The following is a 26,229-nucleotide window of genomic DNA, read 5'->3' as shown; positions in this document are numbered from 1 at the left end:
ATTACCACGCTGCACTCTGCAGTGTTTCTTTTAACTGCGACGACGACCTTGGCCATTTTTGCACCTAAGATCCAGCACGGTAGCCAGTCCGTTGTGGTGGGGCCGCCATGTACCCTCTTGGTTGTAGCCCCCTGACAACACAGGGATCGCTCTACTGATGCCTGCGCCGTTAACTCCCCACGTATGCCAAGGAGTAGATGCCCATCGCCCTGGGGCATCGGGACTCCCGGCAATGGCCATCCTGCCAGGTGGCCTTTGCTGTGGCTGGGTGGCGCCCGTGGGGAGGGCCCTTGGTCGGAGTCGGTGGCATCAGGGCGGATGACCCGCAATGAAGCGTGGTACATCATCTCTCGCTGGCGGCCAGCCGTCAGCAGTCTCTAAGCATTCCAAAGCTCACTTTAAGGCTAATGTGTATGACCCCAAATCGTTCCCCTCCCTGGCCACACCATGGGAGGAACGAAAGGCTGTGAATGAGAGCGAAAGATACTCGCCCCGGTATCTCGTCTGTACCAGAGCTGACGGGGACTCGTTTGTGTCTGTGAAGCCTCAGTTCTTTGTCGAACATTTAGAGGACAAGTTCGGTGAGGTGGAGGGCTTGTCCAAGATGCGGTCTGGATCGGTGTTGATAAAAACGGCATCCTCTGCCCAGTCACGGAGGTTGCTCAATTGTGACAAGTTGGGGGATGTTTCCGTTAGCATCACGCCGCATAAGAGTCTGAACATGGTCCAGGGTATTATATTCCACCGGGATCTTCTTCTGCAGTCCGACGATGAATTACGCGCCAACCTCGAACGACGAGGTGTTCACTTCGTCCGGCGCGTCCATCGGGGTCCGAGGGATAATCAGGTCCCCACCGGTGCCTTCATCTTGGCCTTTGAGGGTGATGTCTTACCCGAAAAGGTTAAGGTGATGGTTTACCGTTGTGATGTGAAACCATATATCCCTCCTCCGATGCGGTGTTTTAAATGCTGGAAGTTCGGGCACATGTCATCTCGCTGTACTTCCAGCATCACGTGTCGGGATTGCGGACGTCCTTCGCATCCCGATACTCCATGTGCCCCGCCTCCTATCTGTGTTAACTGTGGAGAACACCATTCCCCCTGCTCGCCGGACTGCAGGATATTGCAGAAAGAACGGAAGATAATGGAATATAAGACCTTGGACCGGCTGACCTACCCCGAGGCTAGACGGAAATATGAGAGGCTCCATCCTGTGGCAATGACGTCAACCTACGCCGCTGCTGCAACGACGGTTCTCCCATCGTCATGAATCGGCTCTAAGATCGGTCAGCATCCACCGGCCCCCTTGCTTGTGGGGGGCACTTCACACCCTGTTGCTCCTGCTCCATCTTCTCCAGGAGCAACACCCTCCCAACCATCGGGGACATCAGCTCCCCCTTCCCAGCCGGAGAAGCGTAAGACTTCTTCGGCTGCTCTCACCAGGAAGGGATCCCTTGGGGACCTCCCTTCGCAAGTTCCGACCAGTGGAAAAGCGGACGCCCGCAAGTGGTTGAAACAACCGCCAGTCCCTGGTCGTCGAGCCTCGCGGTCGTCGTCTGTCCCTGAGACTGCCCCAGTGAAGCTCATGCAGCCTGAACCGCCGAAGGCACAGCGTGACAAGCAGATAAAGAAGAAAGTCCCCAAGACCAACGGTATTGCGGTGGCACCGACCCCACCGCTTCCTACAAGCTCTGCCTCTGAGGACGAGGTGGAGATTCTGGCGTCCGCTGAGGACCTCGCTCTTGCCGGTCCCTCGGACGCAATGGATGGCATTTCCACAGATGCTCCATCGGAGGCAGCAGGTGGCCCAGTGGCGTAATCTGCCTTCCCAGTCCCGTCACGCCTTTCCCAGCCATGGACAACACCATCCTCCAGTGGAACTGCAGCGGTTTCTTCCACCATCTAGCTGAGCTCCGCCAACTTATCAGCCTTCACCCTTTCTTCTGCATTGCTCTCCAGGAAACTTGGTTTCCAGCAATGCGAACCCCCGCCCTCCGTGGCTATCGGGGTTATTATAAGAACCGAGCAGCTTATGAAAGGGTGTCTGGTGGCGTCTGCATATATGTCCTTCACACTCTGCACAGCGAGTCTGTCCCTCTCCAGACGCCTTTAGAGGCTGTCGCTGTACGCGTGTGGACGCCACAGGCTGTTACCGTCTGCAGTCTTTACATTCCACCGGATGGTGATGTCTCGCAGCATGTCCTGGCTGCGCTGGTCGCCCAATTGCCGCCACCTTTCTTGCTATTGGGCGACTTCAACGCCCATAACCCTCTGTGGGGTGGGTCAGTGGCAACAGGTCGAGGCGCCATCGTTGAGCATTTATTGTCGCAGCTCGATCTCTCGCTGTTAAATGATGGTGCCTTCACACACTTCAGTGTGGCGCATGGCACCTACTCCGCCATTGACCTTTCAATCTGTAGCCATAGCCTCTTACCGTCTGTCCAATGGAGTGTGCATGACGACCTGTGTGGTAGTGACCACTTTCCGATCTTTCTGTCACTACCACAGCGCCACTCTTCTGGGCGCCCTAGCAGATGGGCTTTGAATAAGGCTGACTGGGACTTGTTCTCCTCCACTGCCGCTTTTGAGCCTCTCTCTACCGATGACATTGATGCGGTGGTTCAATCGGTCACCACCGGCATCGTTACTGCCGCCGAATCTGCCATTCCCCATTCCTGTGGGTCCCCTCGGCGGAAGGCTGTGCCTTGGTGGTCGCCTGAGATCGCTGAAGCGATTAAAGATCGCCGGCGGGCGCTCCAGCGTCACAAGCGACGTCCCTCCATCGACCACCTTATCGCCTTCAAGCGGCTGCGTGCGCGGGCCCGCCTCCTTATCCGCCAAGGCAAGAAGGAGTGCTGGGAGCGGTATGTGTCCACAATTGGCCTCCATGTCACTCCATCGCAGGTCTGGGCCAAGATTCGACGCGTCTACGGCTATCGGCCTCCTGTCAGCGTCCCTGCGCTCTCACTGAATGGAGCAGTTTGTACTGACTCCGACGTCATTGCCAATCGCTTAGCAGAGCATTTTGCTATGAGTTCCGCTTCTGCGAATTACCCCCAGGCCTTCTGCTCCATTAAAGAGCGGATGGAACGTCGGAGCCTTTCGTTTCGCACCAACCACCCAGAATCTTACAATGCTCCATTTAGTGAGTGGGAATTTCGCAGTGCCCTTGCTGCTTGCCCTGATACCGCTCCTGGGCCAGATGGCATCCACTGTCAATGCTGAAACACCTTTCAGTGGACTGCCAGCGGCGCCTTCTCGATCTTTACAACCGTCTTTGGGTCGAGGGGGAGTTTCCGTCGCAATGGCGGGAAGGCATTGTCATCCCCGTTTTGAAACCTGGAAAGAACCCTCTGGGGGTGGACAGCTACCGTCCCATTAGCCTCACCAACGTTCTTTGCAAGTTGCTTGAACGGATGGTGAGCCGGCGCTTGAATTGGGTACTGGAGTCTCGGGGCCTTCTGGCTCCATCTCAGGGTGGGTTCCGTAAAGGCCGCTCCGCCGCTGACAATCTGGTGAGCCTGGAGTCGGCCATCCGTACTGCCTTTTCCCGCCGTCAGCACCCGGTCGCTGTCTTTTTCGACATGCGGAAGGCATACGATACGACGTGGCGTCATCACATCCTTTCTACGCTTCATGGATGGGGTCTTCGGGGTCCTCTGCCGATTTTTATCCGCAATTTTCTGTCGTGTCGTACCTTCCGCGTGCAAGTTGCGGCCTCGTATAGTTCCTCCCACGTCCAGGAGAACGGTGTGCCACAGGGTTCCGTTTTAAGTGTCTGTCTGTTTTTAATAGCCATTAACGTTCTTGCTGCGGCCGTGGGAAACTCTGTCTCCGCTTCCCTGTATGCTGACGACTTCTGCCTTTACTACAGCTCTACTGGCATTGCAGCTGTTGAACGTCAGCTACAGGGCGCTATCCGTAGGGCGCAGTCTTGGGCTGTAGCGCATGGGTTTCAGTTTTTGGCAGCCAAGACCTGCGTTATGCATTTCTGCCGGCGACGTACTGTCCACCCGGAGCCGCAGCTTTCTCTTAACGGCGAACTTCTTTCGGTGGTGGAATCACACAGGTTTTTGGGGGTGGTTTTCGATGCCCGGTTGACTTGGCTGCCTCATATCCGGCAGCTTAAACAGACGTGTTGGCGGCATCTCAATGCACTGCGATGTTTGAGCCACACCCGCTGGGGAGCCGACCGCTCTACCCTGTTACGGCTCTACCAGGCGTTAATCCAGTCCCGTTTGAATTATGGGTGCCTGGCATATGGCTCAGCATCCCCGTCTGCGTTGCGGGTGCTGGACCCAATTCTCCACAGCGGGATACGCCTTGCCACTGGTGCTTTCCGCACCAGCCCTGTGGACAGCTTACTCGTGGAGGCAGGTGTCCCTCCACTGCGGTTCCGGCGCCAACGTTTGCTGGCCGCTTATGCTGCCCATGTTCTAAGCTCGCCCGGGCATCCTAACTATCGTCTCCTGTTCCCGCAGTCGGTCGTCCATCTGCCGGAACGTCGGCCCCGGTCGGGTTGTCCGATCGCCATACGCGTCAAGGAGCTTCTCTCCGGGCTTGGGCTTGTGCCTGTTCCACCTCCTTTCCGGGCACCTTTGCGTACACCCCCGTGGTGCGTTCCTCGCCCTTGCCTTCGGCTCGACTTGGCACAGGGCTCGAAGGACTCAGTCCCTCCAGAGGCCTTCCGCCGCCGCTTTTATTCCATCCTGGCCACGTATCAGGGCTCTGGCATTGTTTACACCGACGGCTCGATGGTTGCTGGTCGAGTCGGCTATGCGCTCACTCTAGGGGACCATTCCGAACAACGTTCCTTGCCGGCTGGCTGCAGCGTTTACACTGCTGAGCTGGTCGCCATCTTTCGAGCCCTAGAGTATATCCGCTCCTGCTCAGGTGAGTCCTTTGTTATCTGTAGCGATTCCCTGAGCAGTTTACGAGCACTCGACCAGTGTTTTCCTCGTTCCCGTCTGGTGATGGCTATCCATGAGTCCCTGCATACTCTTGCGCGTTGCGGCCGCTCTGCGGTCTTCGTGTGGACCCCAGGCCATGTTGGGATCCCCGGCAACGAGAATGTTGACCGGCTGGCGAAAGAGGCGACTAGTGCACCATCTCTGGACGTTGGCCTCCCGGAGACAGATTTGCGAGCGTTCCTACGCCGCAAAATTCTGGACCTTTGGGACACTGAATGGCGCGCCCTGCCTTCACGCAACAAACTTCGGGCCATCAAGGGGGCTACCGGTGTGTGGCGCTCCTCCTTGCGGGTCTCTCGCAAGGAGTCTGTTGTCCTCTGCCGGCTGCGCATTGGGCACACTCGGCTTACGCACGGCCACTTATTGCGCCATGAGGACGCGCCTCTATGTCGCTGCGGCTCCGTTTTATCCGTGATTCATGTTTTATTGGAGTGTCCGTTTTTAGCCGCGCTCAGGCAGTCGTTCGCACTGCCTGACTCGCTCCCTGCCCTTTTAACAGATGACTCGGCTATGGCTGACTTAGTTTTACGTTTTATTCGGGCAGGGGGTTTTTATTCTTTAATCTGAGTGTTTCTGTTTTTATCTTATTGTTTTGTGTTGATTCTGGCCTTTGGCCTCCGATTTTAAACTGATTTTTTAATGTGTTTCAAGTGGTTGGCTTTTCCTTTTTTATTTCTCTGGTCGGCCAACCACCGTCACACTGTGTGTGCTTTTAGTTCGTTTTGTCTGGTCTTTGTCTCAGTTTCTCTTGTTCAGTGTCGTCTGTGCTCTATTCTGTTACTCGTTTTTTTTTTATTCTCTGTGGGTATTTTTTAGTACTTGGACAAAGGGACCGATGACCGTAGCAGTCTGGTCCCTTTAATCCCCCCAAACCAACCAAGTTAACTACAGGTAAATGTTGATAAGCCTCATTAATAGTTTGCAGGCATACGTCAGCATACTGCTACAATAGTTTGCAGTTGAACATCTATGAGCAGTAAAAACCTAACCACACATTTCACAGTCTTTCAAATAAATTGACTAGACACATGCCCTATTTGAGTTACACTTATTTCGCAGTTAAGTTGATGCATTTTTGTTGTTCTAACCAACACAGGTTTCTTGTCTGAAACTCACCCGTGGACTGACTGTCTCGAGACCAAAAATCGGGCCTCATATAGCATTACAGTTATAGGCACTGAAATTGCACATTGTTTGACATTTAATTGACTGAAATTACAATTGAAATAATGCTTCATTCAATTAATTGGATATATAGCAAAATTCTATCTTTTTAACAATTTCTTCTTCTACCCAGGTTAAGCTGAATTATTTGTTTAAATGATGAAATTAGAAGATACAGTTACTCAAGCAATATTTTTTCAAGACTGGTAATTACTTTGAAATTAATTAAGGGCTTGCTCTGCTAACATGTTTTCGAATAGATCCAAATAGAGGCTTTAAGAATACTATCAGTTGTTCCTCCAAATGTTTATAATTAGTACAAAATTTATATTTGTTTATAAGTCAACAACAGAATTTAAGTTACGAAAATATTACTAATTTCATACCATAACAAAAATATTAACTAGGAACAGTTGAAATAAATTAGAAAATCAATTACATACATAAAATTAAACACAAAATTAGATCTGGTGTTATATTCTTTAAAACTGAGGGCCAACCTTTCTCTTTTATGAAAATGCAGGTTATACGTAGTATGTTAATGGTAATTAGCCAGACATGAAAAAATGGCTTTTAAGGAGGCAGATGGCAAAAAAAGAGGGGAAGTGAAAAGATCCCAGCTTGCTTCATCACACAGTCCATCCCATGATGTATTTATTTCTTTTTTGACTCTCCTATTAATTTCCATCAAGCATCTCCGAATTGCTCACGGAAATCCTCAATTTTTGGATTGTTTTTGCTTTAAAAGCCTGTGTCTGATTGCCATAAGTCAAAATTGTCAACATACACTGAATGTGAACATTACTTTTCAGGAAGTTGGTGTTGGAAATGATGTAGCTTCTCAAAAGCACTCGAAGCCATTTTTACTCTTATGGTCTTTTGCTGTTCATCCAATCATAGTCTTCAGCTGTTGTAAATACAAAAACACTTTAAACTATTGAGACTAAATCATAAGTAAGGCTGTGGAAATTACACTGTGTGTCAACGATTTAAGAAAAAACATAATCTATGCAGTCACCTATGCATGGAAGAGAACACTTGATATTGAGAAACTGCATTAACATACATTCCATATTATATATGACATTTTGTTGTTGGTGCCTGTGCAATTTCTGATTGCAGAATGCAGTACTGCGTCGTTTAAAATTTCATTACTGCTTCAACAATGATGGCAAGAAACTGTCTGTAGAGTTGATGCTTGTAGTAGAAGAAAAGAAATTGTAAATTGTTACAAGCTTAGCTCTTCCATACATTAATGCTTCGCAATTTACAATTTCACTCAAATTAGTAGGTTGAAGATGTTTGATGCTTCAGATCTGTAGGCTGTATATGTAAACAACTGTAACTTATTTAAATTACTAATTTTTATAAATAAATATTTAAATTAATATTTAGTTCTTACATCTGTCAATTGTGTGGCCTCTAGGCCTATTTGGTAAATGTCAGACCACTGATCCAAATTTCAGTATTAAATCTTCAGTTGGTCCTAGGATTGCTTGTCACTTGTAGTTTCTTTCACCTGTGGCAATGATATATTAATGTGAAAAACGCCAAATTGCACTGTGACTCAGAGCTCATGATAAACTATTGGTCTCTGTATAACTGAGGGTTCAAAGGGATGCCTACTTCACTAAAGCTCCCTAATCACGTGGAAAGGCTGTGCTGATCTCCAGATGTACATTTTTTGTGTACTCAGGTTCCTGAAAGATGAAAGATTACATTGTCTCTGAAACAGACTCAAATAAGGAAAGTCTCATCCGCAGACATTAATTGCAGCATGTTAACTCCAAACTCTTTTTATTATAGTTAATCTTTTTGTTGAGTGCCTAAAACAACTGCACTTTGTAAGGGTATAAATTTTGGTACAGTGATTCCTGTACAGTCTGACAGACATGTACATAGACTTTTCAACAGAGTGATTGAAGGTTTATCTTACACAATCAATATTCTTGGTTATCTACTCCTCTCAAATCATACACTGTCCCTGTCTCCATAAATTTCTTGTGCCATATACAAACTGATGGATGTTGTGATGAATCCCCTCCATATTTAGTTCTGAAGGTCTGTGTGTTCATCCAATTTTAATTCAGTAAACCTGTGCCTGCTCTTGGGGAGTTATATAACTCCTGTACATAGGCCTTCAGTACCTCAGTTGTCTTTCATTGCTTAGCAGCTATTTTCCATCCTGAGCTCTTGATATTCATACTGCTGCTTCTCTTTCCTCCAAAGGCCTCTTTAATTTTCCTATGCACTATATCTATATTTGCCCTAGTTATACCACTTCTATAGACCTGCATTTGCCCTCTAACCATTCCTTGTTAGTGCTTCTAATTGTTGGTGTTGTTGTGGTCTTCAGTCCAGAGACTGGTTTGATACAGCTCTCCATACTACTCTATCCTGTGCAAGCTTCTTTGTCTCCAAGTAACTACTGCTGCCTACATCCCTCTGAATCTGCTTAGTGTATTCATCCCTTGCTCTCCCTCTATGATTTTTACCTTCCACACTTCCCTCCAATACTAAATTGGTGATCCCTTGATGCCTCAGAACGTGCCCTACCAATCGATTCCTTCGTTTAGTCAGTTTGTGGCACAAACTTCTGTTCCCCCCAACTCTATTCTGTACCTCCTCATTAGTAACGTGATCTATCCATCTAATTGTCAGCATTCTTCTGTAGCACCACATTTCAAAAGCTTCTACTCTCTTCTTGTCTAAACTATTTATCGTCCAAGTTTCACCTCCATACATGGCTACACTCCATACAAATACTTTCAGAAACGACTTCCTGACACTTAAATCTATACTCGATGTTAACAAATTTCTCTTCTTCAGAAATGCTTTCCTTTTCTTGCCACAGCCAGTATACATTTTATATCCTCTCTACTTCAATCACTTCAGTTGTTTTGCTCCCCAAATAGCAAACCTCATTTACTACTTTAAGTGTCTCATTTCCTAAACTAATTCTCTCAGCATCTACACTCCATTATCGTCATCTTGCTTTGGTTGATGTTCATCTTATATCCTCCTTTCAAGACACTGTCCATTCCGTTCAACTGCTCTTCCAGGTCGTTTGCTGTCTTTGACAGAATTACAGTGTCATCGGCAAACCTTAAAGCTTTTATTTGTTCTCCATAAATTTTAATTCCTACTCCAAATTTTTCTTTTGTTTCCTTTACTGCTTGCTCAATACACAGATTGAATGACATGAGGGATAGGCTACAACCTTGTCTTACTCCCTTCACAACCACTGCTTCCCTTTCATGCCCCTCGACTCTTATAACAGCAGCCTGGTTTCTGTACAAATTGTAAACAGGTTTTCACTCCCTGTATTTTATCCCTGCCACCTTCAGAGTTTGAAACTATATGTGGAAATTAATACTTGGTACATATGTCTGTGAAAGTAATGGTGATCACACATTCCAAGATACAGGAAACCAACTACCAAATGCAGTATCAGTTTCAGTTTTACTTAAATTTATGGATTTGTTATGAGAAATTATGTATTATTCTTTTAACAGGTTAGGTCACAAAATTTTAGTACTCCAATAAGTACATATTCTGACACATGTATACTGATTATGTGTAGAAATTACAGTAGTACTGATCAAAGGAAAATGAAGTGCTACAAAAAATAATAAATCAAGAACTTGTTTGATAGATATTCATAGGTACATGCAGCTATGGTGAGGCATCAGTAAGTCAATACAATAGCCTTTTGCAGGACAGAGGAGCAAATGTCAGTACAGATAGTTTAATTAGCTTCACATTTGTTTCTTGTTTTGTTTATCCTGTTTCATTTGAAGTTAGTTATGTGTAGGGAGGTGCAATTTTGTCAATTGGAATACTTGGTAGAAAGGTGTGAGGAAAACAAATGTATTGTTATATGAGGCTGGAGGTGTATCAGCTCTATGCAACATACTGCAATTTGAACTAGTAGTGTGGAATTGTGAACATAAGTACTATGATTGGTGCAGCCTGCATGCTTGGAAACACTAATGTGTCCTAGAAAGAGAACAGACTCAGTACTTATCTCCCTTCAATGTTCTGCATTGAGAAGAAGATGCCAATGTACAGGGAGTTATCCAAAATTAACATTAATCTTCTTCAGATGACACAAAATTTCAATAGAAGAAACATGTTTCATTATGCATTGGGTGGAACAATGAAAATTATCAGTGGCTGGACTGCATTAGCACTCTCAGAGTTTGCCAGTGCCAATTTTACAAGCAGGCGCTGTGGGAACTGTTAAAGTTTGCAGACCATAGAGAATGCTGTCATGGCAGTCCCAACAGCCCACAAACTTATGAATGTTATGAACCAAAAAACTATACAGACTGTCATAGCTAAATGAACTTTACCTAACTCAAATGTAAGCTAATACTGCCTAAGCAGAGACACTTTGAATTAGTAGTACAGTATTGTCTTCGGATGTTGAGAGAATTAAATTGCACCAATTAGGATAGACATGTATATGTGTGTATTGTGTTGTTTTAGGTACCTCTGCCCTCATACTTAGAATCAAGACAATCAAGTAGGTTTTCCTGAGCTAATGATGGCTGAGATGCATTTCCAGGAAGAATTGTCTGTTTAATAATTTTAATACTTGTTGTATCTTTGTATTTTGTCTACAACACGTTGCTGAAATATTGCCAAGACATTGGACCACAATCCAGCCTCGCACCACACCGCAGCTAATGAACTTCGATGCTATTGTTGTTGATGCACTTCCTGGCTTGTCTTCCTACTTCTTCGGTAAAATGAATACCAAAATAATGAAGTATGGCTGATATAATCCCAAATTGGAATGTCCTGCACCCAGTTTTTGTGTTGATTTTCTGTGGGCCATGGACAGATATCAGGATGTGAGCCAACCCAGTGTACTTAGGAGGCCACCAGTCTGAGGATAACAAAACCGTTTAATTAATTAATTTTCAAAGAAACTTCAATTCTAAAACTTGTCTCAGCTCACTGATGTGTCCTACATACTCTCTGTAGACTTATTTACAATGACCTTGCCATACATGGCTATTTTCTGGGCACTGATTCAGACACTGTTATTCCCAGGTGTCAATGTTTGGTCCTCACTCAGATATGTCTATCTTCCTAATGCACTGTGGTCCTCATTCTCTGTTCGACTGTATGTTGTGCCTACCATGAGTGCACTGACAGTGTTTTCATGCACTGGGAAGTGGTTTGTATTAGAGTGCTCCCGTGCCTGACAAAGTTACAATGTTCTCTAACACTATTATTTGCGTACATTAATTGCCAAGAGGTATCCACCTCTAGAAGTCAGTTTGTGTTTGGCTCAATAAGAGTCAGGATCTATTATTTTTGTGGTGTATTTGTAATTAACTGGTGTTCAGCAAAACCTGTGTTATTGAAGAAGAGGACATAAAACAATATTATGAGAAGGAAAGTTGATACTCACCATATAGCAGAAATGCTGAGTCGCAGATAGGCACAACAAAAAGACTCTCACAATTAAAGCTTTCACCCATCAAAGCCTTTGTCAACTATACACACACAGACGCGTGCGCGCACACAAACACAACTCACGCGACTGCAGTCTCAAGCAACTGAAACCACTCTGCCTGAAACTGCAGTCGTGTGTGTGAGGAGTTGCGTTTGCGTGATTTGTGTGTGTGTGTGTGTGTGTGTGTGTGCGCGCGCGCGCGCGCGCGCGCGTGCGCGCGCGCGCGCGCGCGCGCGTGCGCGCGCGCGCGCGTGCGCGCGGTTGATGAAGGCCTTGATGGCCAAAAGCTTTAATTGTGAGAGTCTTTTTGTTGTGCCTATCTGTGACTCAGCGTCTCTGCTATATGGTGAGTAGCAACTTTCCTTCTCATAATATTGTTACATTCCATCCAGGACATAAAACAAGTAGCCTTAGCTCCTTCATCAGAGAGTAAAGGAGGGATAGGTTGGTAAAGTCTGGAAGGAAGGAGCAGATCACTCAAATCACTGATTGACAGGAACATACCCGTTGGGTGAGTGAGAGATACAAAGATAATGTATAACTAACATGGAGAAGCATTACAACCAGTTGATGAGAGTGAATATCTAGGGTAGATGGAGCTAACATTTGGATGAACATAAAAAGAAAGAAAGAAAAGAATAACAAGATTTTGTAAAACTAAACAGGGTTTAAAAAGTTTCTTATCTATTGCAAGTGAAATGCCTACAATCACTGTACTTACCAGTTTTGACTGTGAGATATGGACTTTAAATACAAAAGCCATCCTCAAACTGATAGTTGCTCAGTGAGCAATGAAAAATGTGTGCTGGGAATTACTAGGAGGAACATTAAAAGGATCATGCAGTACACTGGACTGAAGTAATAATGACTACAATGAAAATGAAATGGGGTGGGTAAGTCATGTAGCCATGAATGGGCAGCAGATGGACCAAGAAGTTCTTTACTGAACCCAAAGGAGAAAAGAGAGAGAGAGAGAGAGAGAGAGAGAGAGAGAGAGAGAGAGAGAGATGAGTCAAGTTGTTGACAAAGTGTATTGTGTGACGATCACATTAGAAGATATGCTGGAGTGAAAGGGACACATTAAGCTGAAGATCACGGTCCATGGACAGTGGATGCCAATAAAAGTTCTTTACAATTGAAAAAAAAAAAAAAAATTACATAGGCAACTGATGCAATATCTTCCAACTCAGTGGTTCTGAAGTTTTTAATTAAACTACTTTCGCATGTTACACATACTGTAAAATGATCTCCGTATAAAATGGTTACTCCCCAAGAGCAGGCACAGGTTTATTGAAGCAAAATTGGATATACAGACAGACCTTCTGAACTAAATATGGAGGAGATTCATCACAATGTCCATCAGTTGTATATGGCACGAGAAATTTACGGAGATAGGGACTGTGTTTGATTTGAGAGGAGTAGTTAACCAAGAACATTGAAGGCAGTATTATAAAAAGGGAAGAGGAAGTATATGAAAATGATATGGGAGATATGATACTATGAGAAAAAGACTCAATTCAAAGCAAGGTCCCTGGAGGAGACAACGGACCCCCAGAACTACTGATATACTTGGGAGAACCAGCCATGACAAAACTGTTCTACCTGGTGTGCAAATTGTATGAGACAGGTGAAATACCTTCAGGCTTCAAGAAAAGTGGGATAAATCCAACCTCAAAGAAAGTAGGTGTTAAAAGGTGTGAATATTACCGAACTATCGATTTAATAAGTCATGGTTGCAAAATAGTGACACAAATTATTTTCAGGAAAATGGAAAAACTGTTTGGAGCCTACCTTTTGAGAAGATCAGTTTGGGTTCCAGAGAAAAGTAGAAACACACTAGGCAATACTGACCCCTAAGACTTCTCTTTGAAGGGAGATTAAAGAAAGACAAACTTTTGTTTACAGCATTTATAGACTCAGGCAAAGCTTTTGACAATGTTGACTGGCATACACTGTAAAAATTTTGTAGGTTATGGGGATATAATCCAGGGAGTGAAAGGTTATATACACCTTGTACAGAAACCAGGTGAAAGTTATAATAGTCAAAGGGCATGAAAGGGAAGCAACGGTTGAGAAGGGAATGAGGCAAGAGTTCTAGTGTGTCCCTGATGTTATTCACTCTGTACATTGGGCAAGCAGTAAAGGAAGACACAGAAAAATTTTGAGAAAGAATTAAGGTTCAGGGAGGAGAAATACGACATTGTAATTCTATCAGAGACAGCAAAGGACTTAGAAGATCAGCAGAATGGAATGGACAGTATCTTAAAATGAGGATCAACAAAAGCAAAACAAGGGTAATGAATTTAGTTGAATTAAGTCAGGTGATGCTGATGGAATTGAATTAAGAAATGACACACTAAAATTGGTAGGTGACGTATACTGTTTTGGCCGTAAAATAACTGATGATGGCTGAAGTAGAGACGATATAAAATGTATACTGGTAATGTCAAGAAAAGTTTTGTTAAGAAGAGAAATTTGTTAACATCAAATATAAATTTGAGTAGGGAGGAAAAGATAGATTGCTACTTACCGTAAAGGTGACATGTTAGTTGCAGACAGGCACAACTAAAAGATACTTACATATTAGCTTTTGGCCACATCCTTTGCCATAAAAAGAAGTGTGCGCACACAAGCCAGCACACCTCATGCACATATGACCAATGTCTCAGGCAGCTTCGGATTGGAATGCAGCTGATATGTAGAATGGAAGCAGCAATCTGGATGGGGTGAGAAAGGGGAAGGGATAGCAGTGTACTGGTGGGCGTGGTGGGGGGGGGGGGGAGGGGGGGGAGAGAACACTGTATGGTGGTGTGTGCAGGGACTAGACTGCCAACAGGCACAATGTCAGGAGGCTGTGGGACAAGGAGAAGGGGGGGGGGATAAGGAATGAAAAAGGAGAGGAGTGAGGTAAGATGGGCAATTGCATTGGCAGAGGATGACACATAGAGAATGTGGTAGATGAGAATGGAGAGGAGGTGATAGGGCAGAGGGGGTGCAAACAGTAGCTTGGAGGGTGGGAGGACAGTATGCTACTGTAGGTTGAGGCAGGGATAATTTTGGGAGTGGAGAATGTGTTGTAAGGGAAACTCCTGTCTCTATGGCCCAGGAAAGCTGGTGGTGGAGGAGAACCAGATGGCTTGGGTAGTGAGCAACCAATTAAATCAAGCGTGTTACGTATAGGTGCACGTTGTGTCACTTTGCTCTTGGCCATAGTTTGGCAGTGGCTGTTTTTCCTGGTGGACAGCTGGTTGGTAGTCACACCAGTATAAAAAGCTGAGCAATGATTGCAGCAGAGTTGGTATATGAGATAGGGTAAGCCTGTGAGAGGACTGGCATAGGAAGTGCTAAGTAGGTAGTTTGGGCAGGTCTTGCACCTGGGCCTTCCACAGAATATTATCCTTTGTGTGTGTGTGTGGGGGGGGGATTGGAAGTGGCACAGGAATGGACTAGAATGCTTTGGAGGTTGGGTGAGAAACAGAACACCACCATGGGCACCTGCAAAGTGCTCTCCTATGCCAACCTGTTTATGGGCCATTTCCCAGCCTCCTAAAATGTGAAAGCCCTGGTCTGGTTCAGGTTCACTGCTGATATCTTCCTAATCTGGTCTCAGGGCCAAGACATCTGGTCTTCATTCCTTCACTATCTCTACACCTTCTCCCCCATCCACTTCACCTGATCCTACTCAACCCGGCGTGCCACCTTCCTGGATGTAGAACATCTCCTCTCTGATGGCTCCATCCACACCTCTGTCCTCATTAAACCCATCAACAACCAACAGTCCCTGGATCACTCTTACCACACCAAAAAAAAACCTATAGTACGGCCTGGCCACCCGGAGACAGTGTAGTATTCTGAGGGCCTCACGAAGGCCTTTACAGACAAGGACTATCCTCCATACCCAGTCCGCAAACAGATCTCCCATGCCATTTTCCCTCACACACCCAACCCTCACACTACCCCTAAGAAACAGCCATGAAGGAATGCCTCCTTGATCACCCAGCACCACTCTGGTCTGGTGGTACTGGAACAACTGAATCACATTCTACGTCAGGGCTTTGATTTCCTATCATCATGCCCTGAAATAAGGGACATCCTACCCAAGATACTTCCCATCCCTCCTAAAGTGATGTGCAGTCACCCACCCAACCTCCACAACATCCTAACACATCCCTGTGCCACTCCCAATCCCAACTCCTTGCCACAAGCATGTGGAAGGTCCAGGTGCAAGACCTGCCCAATCCACCCTCCCAGCACTTCCTATTCCAGTCCTGTTACAGACTTATCATATCCCATCAGAGGCCAGGCCACCTGTGAAAGCAGCCATGTTATATACCTGTTCTGCTGCAATCATAGTACAGCTGTTTATATTGGTATGACTGCCAATAAGTGTCCATCAGGACAAACGAGCACCACCAAAATGTGGCCAAGAGCAAAGTAGACTACCCTGTGGCACAACATGCAGCTGAACATAACAAGCTTCATTTCAATGGTTGCTTCACTATCCAAGCCATCTGGATCCTCCCCTCCACTACCAGCTTTTCTGAATTGCAATCTCCAAATCATCCATGCCTCAAGGCACGGTAACATACTGTCCCCACAGCCTCCACCAAACAGTTTCCACCCTTCTGTCCCATCACATCCTCCCTATTCTCACCTCCCACACTCTGTGTGTTGCCCTCTGCCAGTGCACACGCCCATCTTTCCCCACTCTTCTCCTTTCTCACTCTGCTTTCGTAACCATAGTTGCTACAATGACGTTATGATCGCTAATCCCAGTTTGTATACTGGAATTCTCAATGAGGTCCAGCCTATTTGTAACTACAAGGTCTAAGATATTTCTGTTGGGTGTGGGTTGCCGAGCTAGCTGGATAAGATAGTTTTAAGAAAACATGTCCAAAAGTATTTTGCACCACTGTCTGTCCGTACGCCCCACAATTTATCCGTAGACATCCCAGTCTGTATCTGGTAGGTTAAAGTCACCACCAACTAGAATTGCATGATCTGGGTATCTCCGCACTACTGGCCATAGACTTTCTTTGAATGACTCTAGAACTGTCACAGCAGAATCAGGTGGCTGGTAATAGCATTCAGCAATTAAGTTGGTTTCACCTACGTCTTCGACCAAATAACTTACTGTTGCACTCAACTTCGACATCAATAGAGACAATATTTTTTTAAACTGTAATGAACACTTCCCCTCCTACGGCCTCCAATCTGTCTTTCCAATTGTTGCTACAATGACGTCATGATCGCTAATCCCAGTTTGTATACTGGCATTCTCAATGAGGTCCAGCCTATTTGTAACTACAAGGTCTAAGATATTTCTGTTGGGTGTGGGTTGCCGAGCTAGCTGGATAAGATGGTTTAAAGAAAACATGTCCAAAAGTATTTTGCACCACTGTCTGTCCGTACGCCCCACAGTTTATCCGTAGACATCCCAGTCTGACATCCCCCCTATTCTCACCCCCCCCCCCCCCCACACTCTGTGTGTTGCCTTCTGCCAGTGCACACGCCCATCTTTCCCCACTCTTCTCCATTCTCACTCTGCTTTTGTAACCATAGTTGCTACAATGACGTCATGATCGCTAATCCCAGTTTGTATACTGGCATTCTCAATGAGGTCCAGCCTATTTGTAACTACAAGGTCTAAGATATTTCTGTTGGGTGTGGGTTGCCGAGCTAAATTGCACCACTGTCTGTCCGTACGCCCCACAGTTTATCCGTAGACATCCCAGTCTGACATCCTCCCTATTCTCACCCCCCCCCCCCCCCCCCCCCCACACACTCTGTGTGTTGCCCTCTGCCAGTGCACACGCCCATCTTTCCCCACTCTTCTCCTTTCTCACTCTGCTTTTGTAACCATAGTTGCTACAATGACGTCATGTGAAACCCCTGGTCTGGTTCAGGTTCACTGCTGATATCTTCCTAATTTGGTCTCAGGACCAAGACATCTGGTCTTCATTCCTTCACCACCTCTACACCTTCTCCCCCATCCACTTCACCTGATCCTACTCAACCCGGCGTGCCACCTTCCTGGATGTAGAACATCTCCTCTCTGATGGCTCCATCCACAAAATGGCCATATATCCGATGCCATGGGAAACATCCCTTATTTCAGGGCATGGTGACAGGAAATCAAAGCCCTGACATAGAATGTGATTCAGTTGTTCCAGTACCACCAGACCAGAGTGGTGCTGGGTGATCAAGGAGGCATTCCTTCATGGCTGTTTCTTAGGGGTAGTGTGAGGGTTGGGTGTGTGAGGGAAAATGGCATGGGAGATCTGTTTGCGGACTGGGTATGGAGGATAGTCCTTGTCTGTAAAGGCCTTCGTGAGCCCCTCAGAATACTACACTGTCTCCAGGTGGCCAGGCAGTACAATAGGCAGTACGATAGCTAAATGCATCGCTAAATTACTCGGACCTTTACACTTTAGGTTTCAGCCAGCTCTCAGTCCCAGGAATAATTTGAACATGAGAGCTTTCCTGGAGGGCAGTAAATTCGAGGACTTCGTAACAAATACTATGACAATTTACTGATAAAATTATGACAGTTGAAATGCGTTGACTCGGAACGTGGTCTGACTCCCCCTGCTGCATATCAACTGCACTATGCATCCTGCACCCTGCACGCTCGACGCTTGACATCAGGGATCACCAATTTAGTATTGGTGGGAAGTGTGTGGGATAAAAATCATAGACGGAGACCAAGAGATGTAGAGTAAGCAGATTTATAAGAATGTAGGTTGCAGTAGTTATTCAGAGGTGAAGAGGCTTGCCATATTTTGTGGACTGTTAAGATGCACTTCTTCCTTCAAAAAATTGCCTCCTAAATTCAGGTGCCTCTTATACTCGCAATTAATATAAAAACGTCCAGTGTTTGAAATCAAATTCCCACCAGTCTTAAAAATGGCCATATATCCGATGCCATGGGAAACATCTCTCTATCTGGCAACATTGGATTCAATTGGCACCAGCAGTTCACCGATATGACTGAGAGCTGGCTGAAACCCAAAGTGGAAAGCTCTGAGATATTTAGCAAGTTCTTGAACATTTATCAGAAAGATAGATTAGAGGCCATAGGAGGGGGAGTTTTCATGGCAGTTTACAAAAATATTGTCTCTATTGAGATCGAAGTTGCGTGTGACATTGAAGTCGTCTGGTCACATATAATAGGTGTAGGTGAAACTTAGTTAATTGATGGATGTTTTTACTGGCCAACCTATTCTGGTGTGGCAGTTCCAGAATCATTCAAAGAAAATCAGTGGTCAATAGTGCATAAATACTCAGCTCAAGCAGTACTAGTCGGAAGTGACTAGCCTGTTGAGTATAGACTGGGATGTCTATGAATTCATTGTGGTAGGCACAGACAGACAGTCATGGGAAATATTTTTGAACACGTTTTCTGAAAATTGTCTTGAGCAGCTAGGTCGGCAGCCCGCACACAATGGAAATATCTTAGGCCTTGTAGCTACAAATAGGCCAGACCTTATTGATAATGTCAGTATAAAATTGCGATGATGTCATTATAGGAACTTCGATTTAGAAAGTTAATAAATTAGTCAAGAAGGCTAGGAGAGTGTTCTTGCTAGACAGAGCAGATAAGCAGTTATTAACATCTTACTTAGACAGTAAATTGGATCACTTAGTACTAGTAAGATGGATGTAGAGAATTTATGGGCAAAGTTTAAGCAGATTGTAAATCGTGGTCTGGAGAGTTACGTGCCTAGTAAGTGGATAAAGGATGGAATAGACCCACCATGGTTTAACAACGAAATTCATAAGATGGTGAGGAAGCAGAGGCTGTCGCACCTTAGATTCAAAAGAGGATGCACAGTTGACAACAAGCAAAGGTTAATAGAGATTCATGCTGTGTGGTAAGAGCTATGCGCAAAGCAGACAACAGTTGCCACCATCACACTTTAGCAAAAGATCTGGCAGAGGACCTGAGAAAATTCTGGTCGCATGGAAAATCGCTAAGCGGGTCTAAGGCTTCCATTCAGTCCCTTGTTGATAAGTCTGGTGTGGCAGTTGAAGATAGCAAAATGAAAGCCGAAGTTCTAAATTTCATGTTCAAGAAATCATTCATGCAGGAGAACCATACAAACATACCATCATTTGACCATCAGACAGACCCCCATTGGGAGGACATAGAAATAAGCATACATGGTGTAGAGAAGCAAATAAACACCAAATCACCAGGTCTGGATGGAACCCCAGTTTGATTTTACAAAGAATACTCACGGCATTGGCCCTTACCTAGCTAGTGTTTATCGTGAATCTCTCACCCAGCACAAAGTCCCAAGTGGCTGGAAAAAGGCATAGATGACTCCAGTATATAAGAAAGGTAAAAGAATGGACCGGCAAAACTACAGACCAATATCACTAACTCCGGTATGCTGCAGAATCCTTGAACACATTCTCAATTTGAATATAATAAACTTTCTTGAGACTAAGCAGCTTATGTCCACGAATCAGCATGGTTTTAGAAAGCATCGCTCATGTGAAAATTAGCTTACCCTTTTCTCACATGTTATACTGGGAATTATGGATGGAGAGCAACAGGCAGATTCTATATTTCTAGACTTCCAGAAAGCATTTGACATAGTGCCCCATTACAGGCTGTTAACGAAGGTACAAGCATATGGAATAAGTGAGTGGCTCGAAGACTTCTTAAATAATAGAACCCAGTATGTTTTCCTCAGTGGTGAGTGTTCATCAGAGACAGCAGTATCATCAGGAGTGCCCCAGGGAAGTGTGATAGGATTGCTGTTGTTCTCTATATTCATAAATGATTTGGCAGACAGGGTAGGCAGCAGTGTGCAATTGTTTGTTGATGATGCCGTGGTGTATGGTAAGGTGTCGAAGTTGAGTGACTGTAGGAAGACACAAGACGACTTAGCCAAAATTTCCAGTTGGTGTGATGAATGGCAGCTGGCCCTAAATGTGGGAAAATGTACAGCTTGACACACTCAAGTCGTTTAAATATCTAGGCATAACGTTGAAAAGTGATATAAGATGGAACGAGCTTGTGAAAACTGTGGTAGGGAAGGCAAATGGTCAACTTCAGTTTATTAGGAGAATTTTAGGAAAGAGTGGGTCAGCTGTAAAGGAGACTGCATATAGGATCCTGGTGCAACCTATTCTCGAGTATTGCTCGAGTGTGTGGGATCCGTATCAGGTCAGATTAAAGGAAGACATCAAAGCAGTTCAGAGGAGGATTGATAGATTTGTTACTGGTAGGTTCAAACAGTTACAGAGGTGCCTCGGGAACTCAAACAGGAACCCCTGGAGGGAAGGCGGCGTTCTTTACGGGAAACACTGTTGAGAAAATTTGGAGAACCGTCATTTGAAGCTGACTGCTGAACGATTCTGCTCCTGTCAATGTACATCACGTGTAAGGACCACAAAGATAAGCTACGAGAAACTAGGGCTCCTATGGATGTGTGCAGACAATCGTTTTTCCCTCGCTCTATTTGCGAGCAGAACAGCAGGGGAGATGACAAGAAGTGGTATAGGGTACCCTCCACCATGCACCTTATGGTGGCTTGTGGAGTATCTGTGTAAGTGTAGATAAAGATGTACATGTAGATGCGACAAATATGAGTTGCAGGGATTGCTAACACTGTCTCCATCCCACCCAGCCATCATAAACACAGATCACTGTCTAGCCTATAATGCATCCAGTCTATGGTGCCAGTGAACTTGAAATTGAGTTGTGTTATCAGTAACAGGACAATACTTTTGTTATAGTTAATTTCATAATGGAAAAAAATAAAAGGTATTTGTATGGTGCAAGCTATAAATTGAAAATAAAACAATGGAAAATCCTGGCTGGAATGTAACAATATTATGAAAAGGAAAGTTGCTACTCACCATATAGCAGAGATGCTGAGTTGCAGACAGGTACAACAAAAAGAATGTCATAAATAAAGCTTTTGGCCAGTAAGGCCTTCGTCAATAGATGCGCGTGCGCGCGCACACACACACACACACACACACACACACACACACACACACACACACAAGCGCGCACGCGAATCAGTGTGGATTCAGTTTGTGTGTGTGTGTGTGTGTGTGTGTGTTTCGTCTATTGTTGACTAAGGTCTTACTGGCCGAAAGCTTTATTTGTGTTGGTCTTTTTGTTGTGTCTATCTGTGACTCAGCACCTCCGCTATATGGTGAGTAGCAACTTTCTGTTTCATAATATTGATAAATTGAAAATAATAGCATAGGCAGAACAACATAAAATCAGAGCAGCTGAGTGACATTTTGCCCCTCCACCAATAGAAAAAAAAAAAAAAACATTTACCATGTACAAACTAGTAAAAAAGAACTGAAAAGAATGAGGAAGACTAAATGCCCAAGTAGAGAACCGAAAGCAAAATGGCCAAATCTGGAAGACGAGAATTTTCAGGGATTTTAAAGGTCAGTTCAGTTTTACAAACTAAGAATTTTTTTAGTCTGGTTTTGCAATCTAATAAGAAAAATGGTAAAAATGTTATTTTTTAAAAAAATTACATAAAAATTTAGGTGTGTCTTATAGTGGGTAGCATCTTATAGTCTGTAAAATTTGGTACACAGGATAGAGTAATGTGAAGAACTGCATCAGACCAGTCTTCAGCCTGAAGATCACAACAACAAGCATTATTAAGTATTGCTGGTTAGGTCAATTTGCAGTATTTTATGTGTCTTACTGCACACCAAAAACTCTAAATACAAGCAAACTATTCTAAATTTGTGAAGTTGGAAATTTTGAAGCATGAATGAAAGGCAGCCAAGAATGGCAGCATGCCACTGAACATGTCATACTAATTTAATTAGTTAATAGCATTAAAACAGATAGATGTGGTTAATACAGTGTCACAGAATGGGAAAAGTTAATTTAAACTGAAATGAAGCAAAAACTGAGACATCAGCACTCAGGAACTAGAAAGAAAATGATTTAGGAGTTAATTAGATTTAAGAATGTGAAAATATTATTAACGAAGATGGAAGTAGAACACACAAACAATTAATGGAAAGAGAGTGCAAAAAACCTGAGAACAAAATATCATAGGGACAAACTGAGAGAGAGCAAATGAGAGGAAAAAGATGCATGAATAACACAAAACATTATTTGAGATGATGATAACAGTGTAGCAGGTGTTGAATGGAGATAATGACAAATAGAGAATGGCAACAATAAGAAAAATGGCAGGAGTAGTTACTGGAAAAAGAAGCAGCAAACAGGTGGAGGCATTAATTTAAGCTGAAGCCTGTTTGTGAATTGCACATACCAAATATGTTCTCACCAGAAAATTCTGAGTTACTGTCATTTGGAAGCAGAAACATACATAAGAAAGAACCAAGATTTCTACTGTTGTGTTTTATACCTGTCAGTGTGAATGTGCAGCAGCATTAGGCTCTACCTGTTTCTGTTAATTGTTAATTATAATTTGGTGATGATGATGCCAAACCATATTTATTTCACAGATGAGCAGTGTTTTTCAATTTTTCTATGTTGGCATGATGATTACGAATTTGGCAGCAATAATGAATTGATGTAGTTAAACCTGTACTTATAAATACACTTTAACCTCCCCTAGCTAATGTTATACATCACAGTATCATCAAATGGCACATATTTTACTGTAAGACACTTCAGAACTTTGCAGTAGAAATCAACCCTACAACAAGAGACTGGTTCTCACCATCTACTTGCGTAAGATATACATCCTCACTATTGTCTCTCTTCTTTTACTTCCTCTCCCCCTCCCCCCAGTCTCTCTCCCCCTCCCCCCAGTCTCTCTCTCTCTCTCTCTCTCTCTCTCTCTCTCTCTCTCTCTCTCTGTCTGTGTGTGTGTGTGTGTGTGTGTGTGTGTGTGTGTGTGTGTGTGTGTGTGTGTTTGTTTGTGTTTGTAATTCCCCCTAAAGATCTCCACACACCTTGGCTATCCCAACAAGTCTCACTCTGTACTAGAAACCTCTCTTCATTTTGTAGTTTTAAATCTATGTTTTTCCTACCATCTGATGTTTGCTTGTGTCATCAACATATATTTTATTGCTTTTTCCAGTTGTATAGCTGTTATATTTGATATTTTGGTTGCCTTTTCATCAACTTTCTTGCTCTGAAATCACATCTCTTGTTGGCATTCCACAATTAATTCTGTCTCATCTTGTTATGAAAAGTCTTGGGTGATATTCCAACCTAATTGTTTGTTTGTTGTTGTTGTTGTGGTCTTCAGTCCTGAGACTGGTTTGATGCAGCTCTCCATGCTACTCTATCCTGTGCAAGCTTCTTCATCTCCCCATTCCTACTGCAACCTACATCCTTCTGAATCTGCTTAGTGTATTCATCTCTTGGTCTCCCTCTACGATTTTTACCCTCCACGCTGCCCTCCAATACTAAATTGGTGATCCCTTGATGCCTCAGAACATGTCCCACCAACCGATCCCTTCTTCTTGTCAAGTTGTGCCACAAACTCCTCTTCTCCCCAATCCTATTCAATACCTCCTCATTAGTTATGTGATCTACCCATCTAATCTTCATCATTCTTCTGTAGCACCACATTTCGAAAGCTTCTATTCTCTTCTTGTCCAAACTATCATCCATGTTTCACTTGCATACATGGCTACATTCCATACAAATACTTTCAGAAAGACTTCCTGACACTTAAATTATCATTGTTTTGCTTTTTTTGATGTTCATCTTATATCCTCCTTTCAAGACACTGTCCATTCCGTTCAACTGCTCTTCCAAGTACTTTGCTGTCTCTGACAGAATTACAATGTCATCCGCAAACCTCAAAGTTTTTAATTCTTCTCCATGGATTTTAATTCCTACTCAAAATTTTTATTTTGTTTCCTTTACTGCTCGCTCAATATACAGATTGAATAACATCGGGGAGAAGCTACAACACTGTCTCACTCCCTTCCCAACCACTGCTTCCCTTTCATGCCCCTCGACTCTTATAACTGCCATCTGGTTTCTATACTAATTGTAAATAGCGTTTTGCTCCCTGCATTTTACCCCTACCACCTTTAGAATTTGAAAGAGAGTATTCCAGTCAACATTGTCAAAAGGTTTTTTCTAAGTCTACAAATGCTAGAAACATAGGTTTGCCTTTCCTTAATCTTTCTTCTAAGATAAGTCGTAAGGTCAGTATTGCCTCACGTGTTCCAATATTTCTACGAAATCCAAACTGATCTTTCCCGAGGGTGGCTTCTACCAGTTTTTCCATTCGTCTGTAAAGAATTCATTTAGTATTTTGCAACCATGGCTTATTAAACTGATAGCTCGGTACTTTTCACATCTGTCAACACCCGCTTTCTTTGAGATTGGAATTAGTATATTCTTCTTGAAGTCTGAGGTTATTTCGCCTGTCTATACATCTTGCTCACCAGGTGGTGTAGCTTTGTCAGGACTGGCTCTCCCAAGGCTGTCAGTAGTTCTAATGGAATATTGTCTACTCCGGGGGCCCTGTTTCAACTCAGTTCTTTCCGTGTTCTGTCAAACTCTTCACGCAGTATCGTACCTCCCATTTCATCTTCATCTACATCCTCTTCCACTTCCATAATAATGTCCTCAAGTATATCGCCCTTGTATAGACCCTCTATATACTCCTTCCACCTTTCTGCTTCCCCTTCTTTGCTTAGAACTGGGTTTCCATCTGAGCTCTTGATATTCATACAAGTGGTTCTCTTTTCTCCAAAGGTCTCTTTAATTTTCCTGTAGGTAGTATCTATCTTACCCCTAGTGAGATAAGCCTCCACATCCTTACATTTGTTCTCTAGCCATCCCTGCTTAGCCATTTTGCATTCCTGTCAATCTCATTTTTGAGACGTATGTATCCCTTTTTGCCTGCTTCATTTACTCAATTTTTATATTTTCTCCCTTCATCAATTAAATTCAATATTTCTTCAGTTACCCTAGGATTTCTACTAGCCCTCGTCTTTTACCTACTTGATCCTCTGCTGCCTTCTCTACTTCATCCCTCAAAGGTACCCATTCATCTTCTACTGTATTTCTTTCCCCATTCCTGTCAATTGTTCCCTTACGCTCCCCCTGAAACTCTGTACAACCTCTGGTTTAGTCTGTTTATCCAGGTCCCATCTCCTTAAATTCCCACCTTTTTGCAGTTTCTTCAGTTTTAATCTACAGGTCATAACCAATAGATTGTGATCGGAGTCCACAACTGCCCCTGGAAATGTCTTAGAATTTAAAACCTGGTTCCTAAATCTCTGTCTTACCATTATATAATCTATCTGATACCTTCTAACATCTCCATGCTTCTTCCACGTATACAACCTTCTTTTATGATTCTTGAGTCAAGTGTTAGCTATGATTAAGTTATGCTCTGTGCAATATTCTACCAGACGGCTTTCTTTTTCATTTCTTACCCCCAATCCATATTCACCTACTATGTTTCCTTCTCTCCCTTTTCCTACTCTCGAATTCCAGTCACCCATGACTATTAAATTTTCGTCTCCTTTCACTACCTGAATAATTTCTTTTATCTCATCATACATTTCATCAATTTCATCATCATCTGCAGAGCTAGTTGGCATAGAAACTTGTACTACTGTAGTAGGCATGGGCTTCGTGTCTATTTTGGCCATAATAATGTGTTCACTTTGCTGTTTGTA

General features: G+C 44.0%; 1 protein-coding gene across 2 annotated transcripts in view; it reads left to right on the top strand.

Moving 5' to 3' along the window:
• The window catches only part of LOC124798115 (nitrilase and fragile histidine triad fusion protein NitFhit), a 64,735-nt gene that overhangs the window by 11,744 nt on the left and 26,762 nt on the right, over positions 1 to 26,229 (top strand). The gene's annotated exons all lie outside the window — the stretch shown is intronic.

Source organism: Schistocerca piceifrons, chromosome 5 (genome assembly GCF_021461385.2).
Source record: "Schistocerca piceifrons isolate TAMUIC-IGC-003096 chromosome 5, iqSchPice1.1, whole genome shotgun sequence".
Taxonomy (NCBI): Eukaryota; Metazoa; Arthropoda; class Insecta; order Orthoptera; family Acrididae; genus Schistocerca; species Schistocerca piceifrons.
The sequence above is the reverse complement of the archived record's forward strand: the minus strand, read 5'-3'. Positions and strand labels throughout refer to the sequence as shown.